The 17,347-nt window shown below is 46.3% G+C and overlaps 1 long non-coding RNA gene across 1 annotated transcript in view; it reads left to right on the top strand.

The window, feature by feature from the left end:
- LOC140256853 (uncharacterized) overlaps window positions 1-14,738 on the top strand; it is a 43,639-nt gene extending 28,901 nt beyond the window's left edge. The window contains exons 5-6 of the long non-coding RNA XR_011904866.1: window positions 13,016-13,121; window positions 13,235-14,738. This is a non-coding gene — a long non-coding RNA (uncharacterized lncRNA). The remainder of the gene's footprint in view (window positions 1-13,015; window positions 13,122-13,234) is intronic.
- Window positions 14,739-17,347: the final 2,609 nt, after the last annotated feature.

The following is a 17,347-nucleotide window of genomic DNA, read 5'->3' as shown; positions in this document are numbered from 1 at the left end:
TTGGCATAGGTTTGGGAGTGAGAAATACTAGGACTGTGCTTGGTTGGTTGAATGGGGCCCTGGGCAACCTCATCTCACGTCCATCTTAGTGGTTGACAACTCTGCTCCTGTGGTAGTGGTGCTGGAACAGGATGATCTCTGAGATTCAATCCAACCCAAGCCATACTATGATTGTTTCATCCGGGCCTCCTCTCATTGTCAGCGAAAGACAATCTGTTTCTCTTCCACCTCATTTGAGGAACATCTGCCCATTTAAAAAACTTCATATATGACCTGGCTTCCCATCTTTACTTGCCTTGGCTTGCTGCTCTCCAGACTCAAGTCTTAATTGACACACAGCTTGTGGCATAGCTCGAGGCAATGCCAATAATGCACATATTCATGGCATGGCAGGCCCCCTCCCTCAGCCACCATCACTCAAAGCATGCATCAGACAAGCTGCTGGCTTTGATGTGGCTCCTGGGTTTGCTCAAAAGAGGAATATTTGGAATCCCATTGGCACTGCTCCTTGTGCCAGACATTTCAGCAATATCATAAAGTCACAGAATGGCTTGGGTTGGAGAGGGACCTTAGAGATCATCCAGGTTCAACCTGTGATGGGCAGGGTTGCCAACCACTAGATCAGCGTGGAAATGGCCCAGCACCTATTGGGAGGAATATTTTGCAGTTCCTCAGCAGACAAGGCTCTGTTGGAATAATCAAGAGCATTGTGGGCTCTGCAGTGATGGGTGCTATGGAAATGATAATGATTAGGGCTGGGGATAGTGATGGGGGCCATCTGAGGCACCTGTCAGAGGATGTTAGCCCTGCAATTAGGAGGAGGAAAGGAAGGAGCAGCAAGAGTGATGCTGTGGCAGGGAGGGCTTTTGTGTCAGCACGCAAAGCTTTTATTCTCTGCAGGGCTGCTGGGATTTGCTCTGGTCTCTTCCCAGACAAATTAACTGAGAACAACACCTGCTCCTTTCATATTGACCAGGCTAATGATAGGCTAACTGCTGCAGACCTGTACTTTCCTTCTCTCTTTTTAATGATGCATATGTGGGCTGTGAGCTCCCTTCTCTGTCCCTCCTGCCCCCCAGCCCACCCTTTCCCATGGTGGGTGAGATTCTCACCCCAAAACCACCACTGGAAATCAGAACAACCCTCCTCCTTTCCCCCCCAAAAAACCAAACAAACAAACCCAAAACACACACAAAAAAAAACCCACCAACAAAACAAAAAGCCCATAAAAAACCCCAAGCTGGCAAGAGGTGAAGGGTGTGTAATTGCTATTCCTTCTGCAGCCTGCTAAAGCTGCATGTTTTAACTATCTGAGGACAGCAGGGAATTTTCCCTTCCAAGAGAGTCAAATGTGGGGTTTTCATTTTATTTCTTTTCAGGAGGGGTGTGGGGAGAAAGAAGTGGACTTGGTTTTCATTGGGATTAGCTAAAGCTCCTTCCACTTTTATGTTGGCAACATGAGGTTTCATCAGACCTCTGATCCTGCACTGAATAAAAATATAGCATTACCGTCAGACTGTAAAACGGAGGGCTTGAACTTAACTGGATTAAAGTGCTTTCGAGACAGCATTCTTTGTTTAATGGAGCGATGGTGTGGGGCTGCCATGCCTGAGCATCCCGCATCCCTGCTGGAGCATCCAGGGGGTTCTGTTCTCTGCTGGCTGGCTGGTCAGCCTCCTGCTGAATTTTCTTATGGAATATTTGTCTTGATGCTCCAGTGCTCCCTCACTGCAATTCTGTGGATTTCTTCCTGACAAGGCACTGCTGACAACAGGCTCACTAATCAGTAGGGTGCACCTCATCTTCATGGAGATGTATGCACGTGCTTTAATTGCAAATAAATGCACTGAGCCATATTTGCGTATCGTTTCGAGTTTGCCTTTCCCATATGAATAAACACATCCTTGGCTGCTTGTCCTCATCCTCCATGCACGCTGCTAATGCTTTCACAGCCTGTTTGCCACCGTTGGCTCTTTGCTTGCTGCTTAGATGCTTCTCTTGTCAGTTCTTGCAAGGTTCCCCCTTCCCTGGGAGGAGGTGTGTTCTACCTGACGTCTGCTGATGGCCCAATGTAGCGAGTGTTTGCTGCTATGTTTTACAGTGGAGACCTGGGAGAACCCGTTTGTGCCACGTTGTGTGCTGTGCCTCCCGTCTACATGAGCGCTTGGATGTATCCCCATACGTCCAGTAATGAGCATGGGCTAATTGCCTAGGCAGATAGAAAAATAGATAGGTAATTTGTAGCTATTTAATTTTACATTAGGCAGAGGGATGTTAGGGGCAGAGGCTAATGTTGTTGGCATTTCTTTTCAGGGTTGTTAACCAGATATGCTGCCTCTGGGGCATAACAATACCTCCCTCGGTAGTGTTCTCTAATACTTTTATTGCGTTCTTATTAATTTAGCAATGGCCTGAAGTCTGTGAGGCACCTTCCAAGGCATGATCCCTGCCCTGAGGACCTTACGGACTAATTCCAAGGCATGATACAACTGGGGATTACTCAGTGAGGGCAAGGGCCTAATGGAGTATGAAATGGCTTCTATTAGATAAATGGATAAGAGTGAATTGGTGGAAGAGTTAAGCACAGGGCTCTGTGTAGGCACATGGGGTAAGTGTCACCTTGGGGCAGCAGTGTGGCTGAGGTCACTCCAAGCAGGGAACATGGATGGAGGTTGTCCCTCACCTCCCACCTTGTTGGAGCAAAAGCAGAGTGAGGGGCGAGCATTTCAGGACGAAATCCCAAAATGGTGCCTTTTTGCCTTGGGTCTCAGCTCTCTGCAAGCCACAAAGTGAGGGTCCCAAACAGAGGAGAGGCCTGGAAGGGAGCAGGGGCTGCATCAGGGTGTTGCTCAGGGGTGGCCTCAGCACCTGTCCTCCTCGTTTGAAGCCTGGAAGCTGCCCAGCGCGGGACAGATGGGGCTGCTGGGCAGCGACAGCTGGAGGGGCAGAGGGCAGGAGGGATGAAAGCGAGCTGGGCAGCCCTCCCCTCGCTGCTGGGGAACATTTGGTGTCCATGTGGCATCTGGCAGCAGTGCTCGCTTCTCTGGCATTTCCTCTGGTGAAAGGAAGAGCAGAGCGATTTGCTCCCAGGAGGCTGCTTTGCTCAGCTGCACGGCAGCAGCCGCCTCCTGCCCCAGCTCTTTGGCCTGGTGCTGCAGCACAGACCCCAAACCAGGAACCCCCCGCTCAGGTACATGTCCCCTGCCCTAATTTATTCCCTTTATTATTTGTGTTTCGTTTTTTTTTTCTTTTTCTTTTTTAATTTTCCAAACTGCCAACAAACAAACAAACAGTTGCATCGCTTACATTAACACCGAGTTGCTCCAGCAACTGGACATTGGGTTTAGCGTGGCTGGCTGCATCTTCTTGACATCATTGTTTGATTTTTCAGTTGCTGGAGCAACAGATTGCTTGGAAGGACCAGCGAGGTCGAGGTTTCTCTTTCTTTCTTTCTTCCTCCACATTGCTTTTCTTTAGGCCCAGAGCACCAGAGTCGGTTTGCCTTTCACTGCAGACGCACACTGTTAACATATGATGGGAAGATGTCAGGCAGTATTAGAAGAAATGGAGGTTAGGTCAAAGGCTCGTTACAATGGGAGAATTCCTGCAAAACTGGGAGGGGGGGGAAAAAAAGAAGAGAATGAATGAGCCATTATACTTCCCCAGATCAGAGGGTGGAGGACAACGTGGCTGCAGCTCAGTGTCAGCCATTTGCTATGTGGCAATTTTCTATTGGTGGTTCTGAACTCAAAGTTATCCCAAACCAGAGACGCAGCTGGGATGTAAGATGCCATCAGGTATTACTATTTAAGCTGATGCTACAATGCAACTCCTCGATTTCTTCTTAATATGACTTTACACAGATGTTGTCCTTCTGAAATTTTATCTTCCTTAACTCCTTTTTCCCAGGAGGGGAAATACAAGAAGAAATTAAAAGTTAACTTTGACAACAAAATGAGAGAAATAATTAAGAAAGAACAAAAGACAGGAGGGAAAAAAAAACCCTTGATGTCAAGATAATGGAAACTGTCATTAAAAGTTACTTAAAAATGTGAGCTTTTCTTGTTCTGAGAATTCCTCCTAATGGATCTGACTGCCCAGCTCACTCCAGGCTTTTTACAATATATATATTGTAAGTGCAACCTTCTTCACAATGAAGTTATGGTTTCAGTGTTACACCCTCACTGCCCACAAAATACACAGACTTCAAATTAACAAATACACATGCCTCAGAGTCTACACAATGTCAGCCACAAGTATGCATGCAGGAATGCTGGTTGCTAGAGTTCGGAGTCAGCTATTAGTGAACATTTGTATGGCGTTGCAGATAATTTGTTCTTAAATGCCACACGCGTACCACATGGTTCTGATGTGGTTTGGGGAGCCGTAAAATGGGATTTCAAACTGGTTCTGTCCCTACTCTTAAACCCAGAGCTCAATTAGGGCTCAGATGCGTCTCAGCCGTAGGGCTGGTGTCCCTTGTATGGGATATTGCAGCTCACTGGGTTTTGTGGAGGCTGAAAGGCACGGATGCAGCTGCTTATTAGCAAATATGTGCACGTGCCAGTCTGCAGTGAAATGTACTTGAAATAACCTATCCTATATGCTTCTGTGAAGATGATGGCCCCGATGATTTAGCTATTTCAGTTCCAACTTGAATTATTCATGTATTTGAAAACACTCATGAATTATTTGTGTTTTCACTAAATATATAATTTAAAACCCCAAATCCTTCCGATGGAATATACAAATGAGATTTAGTTAATTCTGTTGCTCTGAGCAGCTGCCCCTTACTGTAGGCCTTATGGGTGTACCATGGCACAAGGAGGTCTATACCTACATCTGTGCCAGCGCCTGATTCAGCAAGAAAGAGGCTCTAACTCAGCTTGTTTGCTTCTCAGGACTGATGTTTTGAGAACGGTGACTCTGTTGTGCAGAAATGGATTTAGGATTTGGAGCCTTCTTTGTGGCCCCTGTTCCATGAGGTGTTGCATCTGGATATAAGGTGCCTGGCCACAGATGGTTCCTGCAGTGCAGGCACAAACTCACAGCCTGGTTCCAATGCATTCAGTCATTTTGGAGACCTAACTTTATCCTGGCAGTCCCTGTGCTGAGTCCGGTCCTGCCCGTCATCCTCAGGCTGACATAATGTGGGCAACCAGCTCAACAACTGGAGCACATCTCATCACATGCTGATATTAATTCAACAAAAATGTGTTTGTGCTCGATCCAGATCAAATCCGTCCTGCCATGAAATCTGGGAGTACAGATGCGATATTAATAGACGTAGGAGCACAGCCTCAGCCTCCCCCCCTCCCCAAACATCTGCAGCTGAGGGGGCTGCTGCTGGGAGGAGGCATCCTGTAGGGACAGCCCTTCTGCTCTCGTTTAACTGCGTGAGCTCCGCAGCACTTGCATTAATTTTGAAGAAAGCACTTTGGCATAACTGACAGAAAATCTGGTCCCTGCACCTCAAGGGATTAGTTCCTTCCAGGGGAAGTTTGAGTAGTTGCACTCTAACAAAGCAACATCTTAACATAGGATGTCGTTTGTCTCTTTTTTCTTCTTTTTTTTCTCTTATTTTTTTTCCCCTTGTATCTGTCTCACTGCAGCAGAGCTCTTTTGTATCGTATGCTTGATTATTATTTGTATGTCATTCACTGTGATTGATATATATTGATATATAGAGGTATATCTATCTATCTATAGGTATTTATGTAAAATTTACTCGTAGTTTTCCGTCATGTTCCCTGTTCTTTTTCATAGAATCACAGACTCATTAAGATTGGAGAAGACCACTAAGATCACCCAGTCCAACCCCAGCCCAGCCCCTCCGTGCCCACTGACCACATCCCTCAGTGCCACATCCCCACGCTTCTTGAACAGCCCCATGGATGGTGACTCCATCGCCTCCCTGGGCTGCCTGTCTCAACGTCACACCTCTTGTACTGGCTGGAAATCTTTCCCTTACATGCCTTTTGACCCTAGAGCTGAGATCCCCCTCTTTCTACCAGCTGATTAATGCGCTTTCATGTCATCTAAGGCACTGACTGCTTACGCTCGTTGCTTGGTGTGTTGCGTGTGTGTGTGTGCGCTGCACGCTCAACAAAAGCCTTTTCTCTCTTCATCTCTGTACACTGGGACCGAGGCCAAGTTGTGATTGTAATAATGTAATCTCTTCTGAATACTTGAAGTGATGTGAGGAAAAAAAAAAGAGAGATTTTGAAAATGAAATAGATTAATCTATAGAGCTAGAGGGGGGAAATAATGCATTTTAATTAGCTCCTGAAAGCAATTTTCCTTAAAGTAGTACATCCAGGTGTGCAAAAGTATTCTCCTGCCTTGAGAGTCTCGCTCGTCTTTCTGGGGTCCTTGGAAAAGAAGGTGACAAGCGACAGGTTTGCTTGAGATGCTTACATTGAAGGGATCGAATGTAGGGCAGCTCAATGGGACCTGAACTTTCTCAGGCTGCAGTGGGCCTGGAGAAGTGTTTGATTCCTTGATAGATGTTGATGGACTGGTTGTATGTGTCTGAGCTGTCACAACACAGATCATCCATTTGGGAATGCTGGAGGCTCTTCGGCTTCTTCCAGCCCTGTTCTGCAGAGGACACGGGATTTTGTTCACCTCTCTCTGGATTTTATGCCCCAGTTAGGCAGGCTGAAATGTCTTAAACTTCTTTTTCAATCAGTCACTTGGGCACCATTATGGCTTGGGCCGTTCTTTTCTGAAGTCTGTTTTAATTCTTTACCTTTGTGTTTTAGCAGCAAGTTGCCTTGAATTTACAGTTCCTGTTGAATTCCTCTAAGAATAGCACCTAGGTTTCCTACACTGCAGCTGCAAACAAGGTTTAAAAGCTTTTGGGATTTCTTGGCAGCTAATAACTCCCAGACTTCAGCATAGTTCATTTTCGAAATGTTTCTCATGCTTCAATCTGGACAGCATTATGCAGGTCAGGGAATCCTGTCAGACTGGGGGCCAGGGGAGGATGTTCCATCAAAAGCTTTTTTGGCAATCTTATATTTTATTTTATTTAAAGAAAAAAAAAGGTCCAACAGGACCTTTAGGAATACTGCCTCATATCCTTTCCATCCAAAATAGGAAAAGCACCTGTAACCGATGCCAAGCACAGGACAAAATAAATAAAAAAATCCCCAAGTAAAGACCTCCAACTGGAAATATTTCCTGAATGATCTCACTGAGAATCCCGTAAGTGGCTGGATCAGCTTTAGGGCGAGGGGAATACAGGCTTGAACTCCTTACTGAAAGACAAGAAAAAGCTTCAGGAAAAAAAAAAAGCCCCGAAGAGCCAAACCCAGATGCAAGCTGTTAGAGCTGCTGGGATTTTTTTTTCATTCCCGGTTGAGTCCCTTTTGATATTTGCATGGAAAATGTCATAGGGATACAGCAAGACTTGAGATGAACCAACAGGTCCAAAAAGCTTTCATCCCGTGCCCACCCTGGTGCAGAGGTAGAGCTGAGCAGGAGCAGAACCTATAGGGTAAATCTGGTTCTTATGGGCTGGGAATTAGTAGCAGGGGTGGGGTGGCGGGGGCTTGTTTCAAGTCATTCTGGCCACAGGAGTTCATCCAACTGTGCTGTGCAGTAAGTGTGCATGTGTTTAGTGTGCTGTCCCACAGGGACAGGAGCCTTGTAGACATCTGCCATCAGAGATTTCAGGCTCCCCTTTGTTACTGACTTGCACTGTTCATAAGAACAACCTTCAAGGTTTTAGCCCCATCAAACTCATCACCAAATCAAGGCTTATCTTAATTGTCTTTGCCTCCACCTGACCTACAGTCAGGTACTGTCTCTGCTTTTTAATGGTGCATCAGCAATTGGTATTTATTTTAGATTTAATCAGACAGCGCATGCCACTAATATCTCAGTAACTGTGATCTTGCTGTATAAAGGAAGGGGATGGAACTTCAGAAGGTCACATCAAAACTCTGACTGATCTCAATATAACATGATTCCCAGGCAGGACTGGTTGTAATAACACGGGATAGGTATACAGGGGTTCAAGGCCACGATCCAGAGAAAAATGTAAAGGTTTTTTGGTAGACTTGGGCCAAACTGAACCACTAGGAGACACATTTGAGTGATATTTTTGCTTAGAAAAAGCACCTGTTGAGAGCTTGATCTGCATTGCACAGAATTTCAATGACCTGTGCTCTACTTCTCTTCCAGTCTTCTGAATTTTACCCATTTATAGAGGTTAAGTTGGAAGTATCTTAAGGAGTGGAATCCATCAGCCCTGGCTTCCTGCTGCACTGGAAATATTGCAAGGTATTTTTCCTGGTGCATTTCTTGCTGAGGCTCGGAAATGTAAAACAACTGAACCACTCAGGTCAGATGTTTCCAACCTGTGAATTGCAGATGAGTTTTAGTGGCCTCCCTCTGTTTTAACAGCCAGAAAAGAGAGTCCAGAAGTCTTTCTTTTCCATTGCAGCATGGGATCATGAGATATAAAAGACAGAGACCTGCCAAAATAAATCCTCACTAAAAGCATGCTTGGAGTTCTAGAAAAAAAAAACAAAAACCAGAACTTAGATCTGAGTTGAATTTGTTTGGTTAAGCATAGCATTAATTTGGCTGAAGGTGATCTCTCATAGAATCATTAAAGCTGGAATGGACCTCTAAGATCATCAGGTCCAGCCGTCAACCCAACACCACCATGCCTGCTCACAGGATCATTAAGGTTGGAAAGACCTCTAAGATCAAGTCTAACTGCCAAGCCACCACCAGCATACCCAGTCATAGAACCATAGATGCACTATGGGCTGCATGTTGTAACACTGGGACTGAACAGGGACAGTGAGGCTCAGGGAACCTCCACACCGCCATCTGAACACCTTCAACTTGCCAAGCTGATGTGTTTCATCAGAGTGGGCTGTTCTCTCACAGTGTAATAACAGAACGCAAAGTATGAATCTGTGGCTGAAAGCGTATTCACAAAAGAAAGTAATGCATATGCCATATGGTAGAGATTGATGTCTGGTAATAGATGCTTCATATATTCCAAGAACATCATTTTCTCCAAATGAAAATTCGCATTCTTTAACTCTTTCTTAGCTTACAGCTTTCTAAGCCAAGGTCTTGGTTAATTCTGCTTTGCACGTAGTGGTTCTGCCTTCCTGGGGGCTTCATCTCATCAGTACTTAGTACTGTGCCCTTACTCCCCAGTACTCTCCACAGTCCTAGCTTCACTTTGCCCTCATCCCAATGCCCTGGCAGGGAGGGCTGCACGGTGCTGACAGGTTTTAATGGGATGCAGAAGGGGTTGCTTTCAACAGGGGGTCAGCTTATCTCTTTATTTACTGTCTGGGAAATACTGTCAGGTTCTGAGAGATGAAGGGCCTGCGCAAGGAAAAATACTAAATAGTTTACAAGGCAGAATCTCATTTTCAGGAGAGAAGTGATCCTTCAGCACTTGTTAAGAGTGGTGTTGATAAGTTTCCATTGGATAACTGAAACCCGGCTCAGTTCTTCAGAAGCAGTGCCTCACTCTCTTTGAGTGTCCTCAGTAATAATAACCTCTAAATGCTCTTTATTTGTCAGCCTTCGTCAACAAAAATGGCATATCTGGGGTGGAGGATGAGCAGTGTTACAGACAGTGCTGAGCACAAAACTTTATTGAGCCGTAAATGAAGAAAAATGTCATTTTTCCCTGAAGGCCTTAAGGGGGAATGCAAGGTAGCAGTGTATACTCACAGTAGTTTAGGAAGAACCACGCATGGGGAAGCACTGGAGAACAGGCTGGGGGATGTCCTCAGAGCTCCACGTGGTGCCTTATCTGTCACTGAGAATGTATGTATATATGTACATAGCCCAGTTATGCTTTCCTCCCTGAGATGTCTCTTTTTCATCCTCACTGTGTGCCACTCTGACCAACCTGGGAGATTTAAGTAGGTGTGTGTGGAAGCTTTGAAAAGATGCACGGCCAAATTCAGGAGCATTTTAAAGCACGGGAGCTTAACACTTCAACATGGCCCCTTCTGGTTCCAAAAGAACTCACAGGTTCTAGCGTGAGCTGCAGGGATGTGTGGTGGGGTTATGTGTTTGCTTTGGAGTGGAGCCTGCAGCCAACCCATAGGGATCACAGCCCATTGTGTGAGTGCTTTACGCAGACATACTGGAAAGGTGTATCTACACCCCGAAATGCAAAATGCATTTGGAGTGAGTCACTTTTGAGAGGTAACAGCCAGTCATGCAGAGAGAGGAACAGCTTAGTGAAAGAGGTGGGAATTGGTCTTGAGACTTGTTTGCAAGGCAAATCTCACTGATGTTGCCCATGCAGGTCTGCTTTCAGCTCATTGCCAGCTGCAGGTGAGAGTCTGGTGAGGAAACAAAGAACTGAAAACAAAGAAACAAGAACACTTTTAATCCATTGCTTCCTGCCAGCATGACAGCGGTGGGGATATCAGGATCATGGTGCATGTGCTTTCTTCACCTACTTGCACAACAGAAGGTTGGGAAGGAGAAAAGCTTTCTCCTTGCTTCTGTGCATACTGAAACCTCGGGATCAGGAGATGTATTTTTGGATGTGTTCCTTCTGTCATTTGTGGCATGCAATGAGGAAACTCAATTAAATGTCATGAGGGTGAACAAGCTGGACATATAGCAGGAGCCTAACAAATAGGAAAGAAAATGCAGTCCCTGTTTGTATCAGTCATGGGACAGCGGGTGGAATTGATCCAAGTTAAAGTCTTTTAACTCCAGTAAGGGAAAGCATCATGTTGTTCAGACCACCATCAGATAGGGTGACAAGTTATATCTGATGAAGACTGGGGGGCACATCATCGTTCAAAACAAGGGACTGAAAACAGAGCAGAGAATTGCAGCCAACGTGCTGGGAAGCGCTCCAAGAGAACAGCAAAGCTGCATCTCTGTATGGATGTGATGTTAACTGGACAGTGGAGTGAAGAAACATCATAGACAGAAAGACCTTCGTTTGCAGAGGGGGACCTTATGCAGTGTTGTCTTCTTCCTCCTGGACAAGTGCATGCTCCTGCTGGCTGATGCCAACAGAAGGTGCAGAAGATGTCTTGGAACTTTGTGATGGCCCTGAAGACTGTCGATCTCTTCATGATACACAAATCGTGCATAGCAAGAGGACAATGTCTTCCTTTCCACCAGTTAACTCGACTCTACCTACAGGAGAGAGAATAGTCCAGAGCCAATTGCCAGCGGTGTTCTGCTGGAACAATGCTGGGGATGCACAGTCACAGCTTTTTTTCCCAGACAAGAGGGAAAGAGGAATTTAAGGAGACTGCCAGTAGGAAGGAGAAAGCCTGCCCCTCTTTTTTACTTGATTTGCACCCAAGCAGCCCACTGTAATCCTTGCTATTGGTACTGGCTTGTCAATTTAAATGCGGTGAAAAATGGCCTAGAAATAAGCATGGGCTCTTGTTAATGGAAAAATGGTTTGTATAGCTGGTAGTAATAAATAGGTAGATAAATCTCCAGCAAACATAAGGGCCATTTTTAAGCTGCCTGAGGAAGATGCAGGTAATTCAAACAATTTTCTTGCCTGCATGAATGGAGGCAGGTGCTGGAAAACACCCACTCCTCAACACACTCGTTGGCTTCTGGCCCACTTGGCGTGACTGCTGCTGTCACTCTTCAGATTTCTACATTGGCTTAACCTGTCGGTCCTGTTGGTGCAGGCAGGTTGCATTTTCATCTCGTTCTTCTCAGCCCATTGGCCCGGGTAGAGATAGATGAGTATGTGTCTCACAGTGGCACAAAGAGGAGGAGCTTCCAGATGGACAGAGAGGAGCGGACATCGGGTCCCAGCTGTGCAGACTGTCATTAGCCAGTTGTGTGGTACCAGGCGATTCTAAAGTGGCTTGAAATGGAGAGGATGGAGGGGTTCCTGAGGTCTTTATGGCCCGGTTTTACAAAAGCAGAAGGGTCCTGGGGAGAAAGCTGGGTGAGAGAACCTGCCAGATGTGAGGAGATGCTGAGCCAGAGGAAAGCATCCAAAGAATGAATCAGATTTTCTAAGAGAAGCTGCACAAAGCTATTTTTCAATGCTATGTCTCAATGCAGTACAGTGTTTTCATGTGCTCCTCCAGGCTGCTTTCTTCTCGGTGGTGATGCTTCTCCACCCTCAGCTCCCAGGAAATGCACATAGCAAGCAAGAAGATATGGGCTTTTTTCAGGTTTTCATTATTTTAAAGAAAGAATCGTTTCAATTCAGGACAATCTACGATCCAGCTATAAAGGTTCCTCAAGGTTTTGCTGTGTGATAAGCACAAATAGAGACTATCTCAAATTCAAACAGATATCCCCCCCCCCGAAGCCCCTCACTGAGTAAACACCTTTCCCACGTGCAGAATCACTCAGGGCCAAGTTGTCTCCTGATGTAAACTGGCAGAAATCCATTGAGTGATCCCATAACTCGATTTAATTAAAAGCATCTTCTGATGTCTTTGTTCAGTAATAATGTTCACTTTAGAAGGTGTTATGGTCGGGAGATGAACTCCTTTGCATGGCTTGCACCTCTCCAGTCCCTTGGCTTACTTTTAATGTTTTAAAAACATAGGTAGCTTTTAACACAGCAACGACCAATGTGCTGTTTGTGAAGAACCTTTTGTTATAACAACGTGTTCAAGGCGTTTGCTCAAAGGAACTTTATGTGGGCTTGAGTGCTGGGGAAAAAGAGCTGATGCAATTGGCTGGTATAAATTGTCTGTATAAGTAATGAAGATGTGCTCGCTTGATAAAATAAGACCACCCTCCCTGAAAAACTGTACCTGAAGCATTAAGAAAAAGAAAAGGATCCCAACTTCTGAAATTATGTGATTTATTTAAGAACTATTTTCTTAAGCTCTCCTACAAATCTGACTACTCCTCTGGGACAAACCCATTAGGCCTAATTCAGCCAAACACTCCAGAGCTTAAATTCACCACCAAATCACTTAACCACAAGCTTAATTTAAGCACGAGCTTAAGCCCCAGGCATTCAAACCATTCCAATGTGATTTATTCCTGACCCTTCTGAAAGCAGGAGGAATGCAACTGGGCCAATCCACAACCGATAAGGATGGAAGACTGAAGTGACAGACAGAGGCGTCCGGAAATCTTTGCTTGACCCTGAACTTGTGTATTGACTGGTAAGGGAGCTCTGGAAGGGACTCAGACCCTTGTCTCAAAGTTTGTGGGGTATTATCCTGATTTTTCATGTATCCTTTTCTTACAGCAGACTGTTCTCTTGCTTTTCACATAGGCTGGAGCCAACCCATGAGCTCTGAAGCCCATGGTGATCTTCCCCAGCTCCCGAAGATGACAATGTGTAACACAGAGGCTTCAGAACTGCTTTGGGAAGAAAATGGGATAGATCACTTGGCCAACCTTCCTCATCAGAACACCCCCCCCCCTGCAACTGAGGAAGAAACTTGGTGAAAAGCACACACATTTCACATGCACTCTGACTAGGAGGCTACAGATACGAACAGTGTGAGGATGTTCTTGAGAGCACAGGGGGCTTTTGCCCTCCTCTTGCAGCTCTGGTGAACGGCCTCCAGCTCTGCCGCACATAACACATTCCCAAGTGCTGCATCTTCCCCATCTTCGCTTTTGCACTGAATACAAATGAGGGTTGTGTCATTGCTGCTACTGTGAGACCATCCACCATCCACTCAAACCACATTTTCTTTATGAAACCCATTTTTCTCCGAAGTTTCCCCATTGTATGCTGGCTGTGTTGAGACCTCCTCACCTCCTGAGATATTCATAGGCTTTAGTAGAGAATTGGATGGCCCTTCGAGAGCCGGGATTTAAATTGTAACCTACATTGAGCATAAATACACTGGGGATGAACCAATATTTCTTACTTAAAAGCCTGATTTAATTTGATCCAAAGCACCTTATTTTTCAGAGTTAGACATTACTGTTGGAAGTAATTCTGAATTTGCACAAGAGTGAACCCTAAGAATAGTTCTGAATTGGCTTTACAAATGCATGTGTTCTTTCTGAGATTGAAAGAGGAGGAAGAAGAAAGGGAGGAAGAAAGAAAGACCGCAGGAACTGAAATCAAAAAAAGACAATCCCTTCGTCACCTACATAAAACCCTCTAAGTGTTGAAATGGGGTCGAAAGATATTTGTTAAGACTGTGAAGTATAAAGGCAGCAATTATTTCTTTGGAAAGTGTCCCTTTAAGGACTTAAGTGAAAGCCTGGAGGAGGCTGCCTCCAGCCAGCAGGAATTGCCCCTGGCTTTACCAGGAGTGAGAGAAAGAAAGGAAGCAATTACCCAGTGAACAATGGTGCATTAAGGAGCTGCATTGTGTTTGCAAAACCAGGATCTCTCCAGCTGGGTGAGCGGAGGGGATGGCCTCCTGGGGAGGCAGGCAGTGGGGCCAGGACAGCCGGGCAGGTGGAGGAGATGGAAGGAGGGAAGTGCCGTGGGACCTCTGAGGATTGCCTCTTCCCTTCAGGACCACGCGACTTAAAGAAGTCCTCCCGTGGATCCAGTTTTGGCAAGCCCTTTGTCATCCCTCTTCCTCTTTGCTGCCCCGCCACCCCTGCCAGCTGCCCCAACTGCTCTCCATAGCCACAAACCATCCCATCCACCCTACGATCAACAGGGACACCCACAGCTGATCAGGTGTTCATAGCCCCGTCCAGCCTGACCTGCAGTGTCTGCAGGGATGTGGCACCCACCATCTCTCCGTGCAACCTGTGCCAGTGCCTCACTGCCCTTATTGCAAAAAAACCTCTTCTTTAAATCCAATCTAAGTCTCCCCTCTTTTAGTTTGAGACCACTTCCCCATGTCCTGTCACAGCAGTATGACAGTCTGACCTCTTAAACTGAGTGAATGCTTCTGGACAACACACTGATGTTGATGTTGGGTATCTGTATGTTTTCTCTTATGGTGCCTACATAGGCCGTGAAACTATGGGCCAGAGCTGAGGAGCCAGAAGCAGACTGCCCCCAGACACACCACAAAGCGTGAAGCTCACACTCAACACAACCTGAGTCCAGCTTTGGGACTTGTTGGAGGAGAGGACCCGAAGGTAGTGAGGGTACACGTGGGTCTGGAGCAGAGCTGAGATAAGCCCATTCACAGGTATCCTCAATTAAGCTCCCCTCTCTCAGAGCAGCAAGTAGATGATAATCAGCAGGGTGGGTATAATTAAAGACATGGGCTTCAGCTGTTGTGCTGACAGCCTCACCCAGAAATCACATCTACCCACCTAGGCTCTCTTGGAAGCCTGTTGCTAAGTCTGGTGGGTGCTGGAAGGGCTGCTTTGTCTTCAACAAGGTAGGACTAATGCTATGATTTTCTTAAGAGGCTTTTTTATGTAGCTTGTGCACAAGTCTGTTGTTTTGATCTTGGCTTGCTGTTGTGTTGCTTGTAGCTGGGAATCAACTGTATGTCCTGCACACAGTCCTGTGTGGCTCCTTTGAGTGTTCCTCTGCCTGGCAATCCGCAATAAGGCAACGTGTGGGCTGGGAGTGTGTGAATATCCACCATGGCAGCACCTCGCCTTCCTAGTTTATGCTTATTAATAACAAGCTGTAAAAATAACAGTCAGACAAGATGAGATCATAAGGCTGATTGTGGGATGCCATATGCTGTCTGTTTTACCGAGCAAGCCTCACGCAGAGGAGACCTGTGCAAGAGCAGAGTGGGGTTAGGGATCTACAGGCTGTGGTTTCTTTGGATGAGCTTCATGGAGCAGAGAGGCAGTGCTGCTAACTGCTGAAAAAAATGCTAAATCTGGGGAGCAGAAGAGTTTTCCTTTGTTTACCGTGAAATTAAGAGTTAAAAAGCCTTGGTGAGAGAATGCTGGACCCATTTACATTTGCACATGCTTCAAAAAGATGATGTAGCTCTTGGCTAGCAGCAGAATAGCAACATCTGCACTTACAGAAATTGTATTTCCAGCACCTAGCAGTGTCCTGTTTAATCGTCCATAATCCTCTGGCTGAGAAACGTTATTCTACGTTAGGGCTCTTTAAACTTTGATGGCTTATGGACAACTGTGCTGCCTCACTGCAGTGTAAGGGTTGAGGGTATGCTCTCTGATAACCTCAGCCAAGGTGCTGGTGACCTCTCCTGCTCAGGAGATGTGCCCGTGTTGCACCTGGATGACTCATGGCAACAGCAGAAACAAACTTTCTGATCCCATTCCCTTGCTGCTGTTTAAGGAATTCCTTTTCTAACATATTTTGTGGTTCCCTTGGTGGTAACAGAGGCTGCAGGGCTGTGAATTCAGATTCCCTTGTGGTCCCTTGTCTGATCCCTTGTTGTAGCGTTGCTGCCTTGCCAGAAGGGGCTGTTTTCAGGGGGTGAATGTAATATCCAAGCCAGCCCTTTGCTGGTCTGGTCTGAAAGAGGCTCAGGTGCAAATTAAAGCTTGCACAATGAAGGGAAAGTGGGACTCTTGGTCATATCCCTTCTCAATACCACAGGTTCTGCTGTCCCAGGATGTGTGCATGAGTCATTGTCTGGAAATCCAAGTGGCCAGATGTCCGCCAGATACCGCCGCACTGGAGTTGCTAACTCCAGCAAATAGGGTGAGGGGAAGGGGCTGCTCCTCCCCGCAGAGCTGGCGGGCAGGTGAGCAGCTCGCACATCCCAGTGGGTACCAGGGCAGAGAGCCAGCGCTTGTGGGGCCTGCCCTGGGGGAGGCATCTGCAGGCAGCTGGGTCCATCTCCCCATGCCCCCCGCTATAGGGGAGAAGGGGGGGCTTGTTGTAACAGCTGCCCTCTGGCTCTTGGGATCCAGCTGTTCTTGGCTGCGGTGGAGCAGTATGAGGGACCCCTGCAGGCCCCCGCTCCGAACAGCTGGGGAAATGCTCCTTGGGGTTTTGCTGGTGCCAAAGACTTTCATTTCTGAACACAGCCGTAATCTTGAGGCCCTCTCTGCTCCCCTCCAGTTTCTGGACTGCAATCTCCATGCAGAGCACAAGCAGACAACATCTGCTTTTCTTGCTGCGGCGGGAGTTTCTGCAGGCAGAGCCCTGCCTTGGGCTATGAGTTGTGCAGCGGTTTTGCTACCAAGGTGGTAAACTTTTTAAAGTTCTATGTCCAGTTTTTCTCCATGTTGTTCAAAAGCCTGGTTGCAACACGTGATGGGATTTTCTAATCTTGTCCAGCTCAGACAATGGCATGTGAGATCTTTATGCAAATCAATAAAGCTACTTATGCTGGACTTGTTAATCTCTTTAAGCAACTGGAAGCAATCACAAGTTTTGGGAAATGCCATTGTCTCTGCAGGAAGGAAGCAGTTCTCTGAGGATAAGTGTGTGACCAGATCTAGTTGGTATCTTGCTGACCAAGGTTAGTGGTGTCTCCTTGCTTGAGATCCACCTCCTTAGGATCATCTGTGA

The sequence above is a fragment of the Excalfactoria chinensis genome, chromosome 10, assembly GCF_039878825.1.
Source record: "Excalfactoria chinensis isolate bCotChi1 chromosome 10, bCotChi1.hap2, whole genome shotgun sequence".
Lineage (NCBI taxonomy): Eukaryota > Metazoa > Chordata > Aves > Galliformes > Phasianidae > Excalfactoria > Excalfactoria chinensis.
Note: the sequence above shows the minus strand (reverse complement) of the source record. Positions and strands in the feature narration are given on the sequence as shown.